Source organism: Mirounga leonina, unplaced genomic scaffold (genome assembly GCF_011800145.1).
Source record: "Mirounga leonina isolate KUSES-001 unplaced genomic scaffold, KU_Mleo_1.0 Mir_174, whole genome shotgun sequence".
In the NCBI taxonomy this organism is placed as follows: domain Eukaryota; kingdom Metazoa; phylum Chordata; class Mammalia; order Carnivora; family Phocidae; genus Mirounga; species Mirounga leonina.
Window position 1 is genome coordinate 38,629,133 of NW_023270451.1, and position 6,559 is coordinate 38,635,691.

A 6,559-nucleotide genomic window follows, 5' to 3' on the forward strand; every position below is an offset into this window, starting at 1 on the left:
TTTGCTTCCAGCCTTCACCATTTTGAAATTACCTGGTGCTTATTTTCCACTTCCGTTCTGTATGGGCTGCATTTTCATTCTTCACTCTTATCTTCTCCTTGTGTTCTTTTAGGCTCATCTTTGAAATGTCGGTCTTGGTCCACTGACACGAAAGTTTTTTTTTTTTAAAGTAAATTTGTTGTCATTTCTTTCAAGCTGTACAAGTAATGTTATTTATTAAAAAAAAAACAAAACTAACTTTTTACCAATAAAAAATTAGCTTTGGTCTTCAATCTAATAAATTAATCAGAAAAGAAAACCTCATCAGTCCTTCTGAAAACGCCTTTTATTTTATTTTTTTTTTAGAGAGAGCAGGAGGCAGAAGAGGGAGAGAGAATCTTAAGCAGACTCCACACCTGGCACCAAAGCCTGAAGCGGGGCTCGATCTCACAACCCTAAGATCATGACCTGAGCCGAAACCAAGAGCGGATGTTTAACCAACCCAGCCACCAGGCGCCCCTGAAAATGCCTTTCTTAAATAAAATATACCCCTGTTAGAATAGTAATGCAGCAGTTCTCAAACTTGAGCACACACAAAATGACCTGGAAGGCTTGTAAAGATGTAAATTGCTGGGCCCACCCATAGAGCTCGTGGGCCCTGAGGTGGGGCATTTCTGACAAGTGGCCAAGTGAAGTTGATGCTTCTGGTTGGGGGACCACACTGTGAGAACCATTGGTGTAATATTGGAGCCCCCCAGAAGTCATTTATGACTTATTTAAAGCTCTAGTGGTTGTAATTTACAAAATCCTACTCGGACTGGCCTGAATGCAGGAGGGAGTTTATTGGAGCGGCTGGGATAGACTCCAAGACGAAGTTGAACAATCAGGCCAGAGCAGGCGGATTGAGGCGCACAGCAGGAGGCAGGGGATCTCCTCAGTCTCTGTCTCATCTCTCTCCAATCTAAGCTCAAAGTTGCTCTGTTCAAATAATCAAGGGAGAGATCTGAGAGGCCACTAGCCAGTTGATGAATTGACTCCCCTAGGGTCAGAGTTCAGGCCTGATTAAGTCAGCTCAGGCCACAGGTGCAGAGTCTCTTAATCCAAATATGGTGCCACGAGGAAGATATGGCTTTCAGAGAAGACTGGCTTGGCAGAAACCATAAACGGCATCTACTGCATCATCTGAACTCTCATTGTCAAAAGAGACAACTGTGGTTTGGGGAAAGTAAAATACTTGCCAAGGAGCCTGCATCTAATAAACGGCAAAGCTGAAGCCAGTCTTGTTTGGGTGGTGGGGGGCGGGGGGCGGGGGGGAAGATGCAACATGGTTCATGGATTCAAAGCTAGTCTGGAAGTGGAAAACAGAGATTTGCTTCTTAGCCAATGGTGGGCTGGAGCTTCTGGAAGCTGCTCCAGAGATCTGAGAGTTAAATATTCAGGAATTCTGAGAGCAGGTTAACTGTTGGTAGCTGGAAACCTGCGGTAGTTGCAGTATTTACACCGAGAAAATTGGCTAACATTACAAATCAGCCCTCCCCCTTATTTTTTAGTTCCAAAGAGCCTGTTTACTAGCACCCCACTGGCTAGCTCCATGTGGGGAGAATTTACAATCAATATAGACACCATATGTCATATAAGTAACGCAACCCGAATTTGTAGTTTTCCCAATAGTTGCCGTACTAAACCCTCCGTTAGTTGATTGCCCTGGGGCTGGCAGCTAGCACTCACTTTGTGTATCCAGTCCCTCAAACTTCTCTCCTATCAGGGCGAGCACTCTTTCTTGCTGCCACTCGTGCAGAAAACAAGCCCACTGTCTCAATGACCATGTGCTCCTCTTGTTCCCAGATTCAAAGCTGGCTCTGTCCCAACGACTGAATGGCAGAACTTCAGTATTACAAGAGTAAGACAAGCCTGAGCGAGTGCATATAAAACCAAGAGAAGTGTCTTTAAGAGATTGGTGTTTAAAAAAAACAAAAACAAAACACCAAAACCTAATAAGGCAGCCAATAAACAGTTGCCCTCAGGGATACTGGCTTACTGTGCGATGATTTAAAGAAGGAAACTCTTGTGCAAATTGCCCCAGACGTCTTTCTCCAGGCTCCCGTTATGTGGCTTGGCTGCCCGCTACCTCATTCCCATCAGCGGACAAAGGCTGGGAGAAAGAGGAACCTCTGTGACTGTGATTCCCCAGCCCCCTGGCCTCGGCCACCTGTCACCGAGCCCGTTGACGCACCTCCCCTGTCACGCTGGCAGCACTCCACACAGCCTCCTGTCCCACATTTCTTAAGAGGCACAAACTGCATGTGCTGCACTGACCACAAGTCAGCACTGGGGGGCCGGGTGGGGTGGGGGCGGGGCAGAGTGTTTCCATCCAGGGCTTCCTGGGCCAGAGCGCCTAAAACAACATAAAGCAACACTCCCGCCTGCCCAGCCTGCCCGAGGGATTTTGCGGGGAGCTGTTGCCATCCTGCTGCTACTGCAGTGTGATTTCCTGGAACATAATGTCGTCAGGAGGCCTCCCATGCGTCTTCTCCTACAGCAGGCCGGGACTTAACCAGTGCGCTCCTGTAAAATGCTAAACACATGTGAGGATGCCAAGATAAATTAGGTCCTGGCACTGACATCTATGGAGAGAGAAGCGTTTTACAAAGCGTAATGCTCTATCTCCTCCTTCCCTTCTCCTTTCTTCTTCCTCCTTCTCTCCCTCACTCAAAATCTGTCCTCTACCCCATTTTATAGTCACTGAACTTCCCCTGTGAACTTCCACCAACGTACTAGACTAGGTACTTTGAGAAACACAAAAATGTGTGTTGAGGTGAAAAGCATTTGGTGTGTGGATCCAGCCACTTCCCTCCCCAAGACCAACCTGCTTCATCTTATTCGTGGTTTCCTCAACAGCCTTGACACTATTCTTATGACAGTGGGCGAAACCTGCTCCCTGCCCCTGCAGACTCCTGGGGGAGGCAGATACTTGGAAAACTATTGAGAGACCGGAAAAATACCTGCTCCACAGTGGTACATATGAAGGGCTAAGATCAGTGCATCTAGTTCTTTGAATCACCAAGCGCTTTCCCGGGGTTAGTGCATCATGTAATGTCATCTTCACAGCAGCCTTATGAACTAAGCAGGGGAACAACGTTGTTCATGTTTTGGTCTACTTGTCCCTCCTGGACTGGGAGCTCCCTGAGGGAGGGACCTTGTTATAGAGTCAGAGAATCTCATAATTGAAGAAACTATGGAAGAAAGACATGCAGCCTAGCACTTGCTCTACACCAACAAGGAGACTGAGTAGGAAAACAGGGAATTGGATTTGGCCACCCAGGTCCTGCCCCAGCTCTCAGCCATTTGCTACATACATTATTTCGCATATGACCTCTTTATGCCTTGATATTCTCGTCTGTAAAATGAAATCAACACTATGTTATTGTGTTGTTATAAATATTAAATGAGGTAAGGATGTGAAAACACTTGGTGAAACACTAAACACTATTACAAATATGAGAGCTCTTTGTTCCTCTCTCTCTTAAAGCCTGTCTAATTCTGTTACTCTTGATTGAACATGTGGTTGTGTGGGGACCAGATGTAGGCTCTCTGGAAGCAGGAGACAAGTTGTACTGATGTATGTATCACCAGCACTGAGTACGGTGGCTGCTAAAATGTTGTTTTAAACATAATTTTTGGATAATAATTACTGGTTGGGTGGATAAAACATAAATACAGCTCGCCCAAGGGCAGTTCTGAATGTCTCCAGAGCTATTCCAGGTCTATCGTGAACATGCCCTCTGAGGAATTTCTCTTCCACCTCCATTCAGTCCCTATGATATGATTGCATCATGGTGTCCCCATTACAGCAAAAAGATCACCCGTGTTTCTCACTGTACCATTAGGCAGGGTGAGAGTCAAGGCTTGCCACTCAGATTTCACTCTGGAGAGGGCACTTCTCATTTTCCTTTTATAGGCTGATGTCCTGTGGGCAGGGCTGCGGATATGGACTGGCAGTCATGGGGGAGTCCTGGGATCTTCAAGATTCAACGGAGCCACTGGGATGTCTTGGCCACAGGTTGTCGATCCACTGTTGGGCATATATCTCCACACACATCCAGAGACACATTCTGCTGGCAATTCCAGCTGCTCCTATAAAACTCCCTGGAAATAATGTGTTCATCCTCATCAGCTATTTGATTAATTCAAGGCTGTTTGTCCATGAAGCACCTGCTCTATCCTGTGCTTGAAATACTGATGTAGGAGTTGCTCTCAGAGGTGGGAGTTGAAGCCATGAGAGTGAATGCCTTCAGGGAGGGTGTGTGAGTAGACTGGAGTATTGGAGGATACTCACAGTTGGTAAGCGGGGCAAGGAAGAGGAACCAGAAAAGGGAAGAGAGAGAATGTGAGAGAAGGAGAATGAGAGACTGACACGGGAAAATGACATGTCATAGAAGCTGAGAGAGAAAGAGGTGACATAATAGTGTCATATCCAGTGGAATCATCAAAAGGAACTCTGATGAAAGACCACGAGATGTGGCAATAAAGAGGTCATTAGTAAAATGGAGGAGGAAAGGTTCAGCTGTGTGGTGAGTCAAAAGGAGCAAGAGAGGGAAGATGTAGCTGCCCAGGAAAGTGACATGTGGTGGCAGTTCACATATTCAAGGATTTGACAGGAGAGAATTGTTAACTTATCGTGAGAAGAGGTATCAGGATCAAGTGAAGATCTTGTCAATTTGGGCAAATCTCAGATGCCTGGTATTAGGAGAGAAAGAGTTAGAAGGAAGGTGGGAAATAATAAATATACATATCTACCCCCAATTCCTGGCACAGAGCTCTGAAAGTCTTTGTGATTTCCTAAGTAATAAGAACATGGGGAATATCTTTTGTTCTAACATTTGGTCTTTGCCTGATTTCTGACACAGAGCTCCTAAATCCCTTGGAATTTCCAAAATCCATTGGAATGTCTTTTGTTCCAGTTCCAATGAGGCAGCTCTGGGTGGGCTCCCAATCACTTCAGGATGAGGGCTGGTCACCAGAAAGAGATTATGTTAGAAACTTGGAACTTTCCACCTCATTTCCCATCCTTCAAGATGGGGAGGGGGACTGGAGACTAAGTTAATGATCAATCAGACTATGTCATGAATCCTCCAAAAATATCCCAGAAGTACTGAATTTCGAAGCTTCTGGTTTGGTGAACATATGCAGGTGCTGGGAGAACAGGGTGCCTGGAGTGGGCATGGAAGCTCTGTGCCCTTTCCCACACATCTTGCCTTATGTATCTCTTCATCTGGATTTTCATCGATTCTGTGATCCATCTAGCAAATTAGTTAGTGAACCTAAGTAGGGGGTTGTGGGAATCCCAATTTACAGAGGTACAGGTGACAACCTAGGACTTGTGATTGGCATCGAAAGTGGGGGCAGTCTTGTGGGATTGAGCCCTTAATTTGTGGGATCTGAGGTTAACTCTGGGTAGATCATGCCAGAATTGAATTGTACGGTACCCAGCTGGTGTTGCAGAGAATTGCTTGATGTGGAAAACCCACACATCTGATGCTGGAAGTACTGTGATTGTGTGGGTAAAGGAAAACATAGAAGTGGCTTCCCTAGACAGAGGGGAAGGTTCCAAAGGAGAAAATGACTGGAGGAATCAGTATTTACAGGAAAGGATGGGCTTCATACGATGAAAGTCAGAAACCTCTTCCTTCTAGCCTAAACATGTAAAATGAGGGTGCAGATAAAGGGCCAGTGAAGTTACATTATCAAGAGCCAACTTCTCCAAAAGACCACAGGAAACCTGTTAATCAAGCAAGGAAGAATATTTATAGGATTTGTGGATCTAGGTTCGAGTGGTTCAACATAGATCTTTGAAGGGGAGATCTGATTAGGACTAAACAAAATTCATGACATGATAGTTAATACTGGTGAACCCAGGAGATGAAGATCAAGTCTTGGATAAGCAAACAGTTGTTTGACAAGTGCACTGTTTGCCAAAGTAAATAATCTACTGTCCTGAGCAGAGAGATGTTTGACCGGATGAGCAAACTATTTGCCCAGACAAAAGCAAACAGGGTTATTTATTGGTTTACAGCTTTTACTTCCTAGACAAGAAATTCCTGGAGAGACTAGTTGTCATGTTGACAGAGATGGTCTTAGGCTCAGTCCTGACATTTAAGCTTTGTTCATGTAGGTGCTCTTGATGCCTAACACTGAGGGTCTCCTTAAGCGTAAGCATAAATCAGAAACACTATGACACTGGTTTCAAACTTTGTTGAACATTGAAATCATCTGAAGATCTTCAAAAAAGTACTCATGACTGATGCCCACCCCCCCAAAATTCTAATTTAGTTGATATGGGATGCAACCTGAGCATCAGGACTTTTAAATGTCCCCCACCCCTAGGTGATTCTAAATGAAAGGTTTGGGAACCACTTCATTAGAATTACAGGAGACAGTAGGGATAAAATCACCATTTGGGTGATGTTTGGGGGCTAAAAAAAAGAAGAAGAAGAAAGGAGGAGGAGGAGGAGGAGGGGTAAGAGGAAGAGGAAGAAGAAGAAGAAAGAAGAAGAAGAAGAAGAAGAAGAAGAAGAAGAAG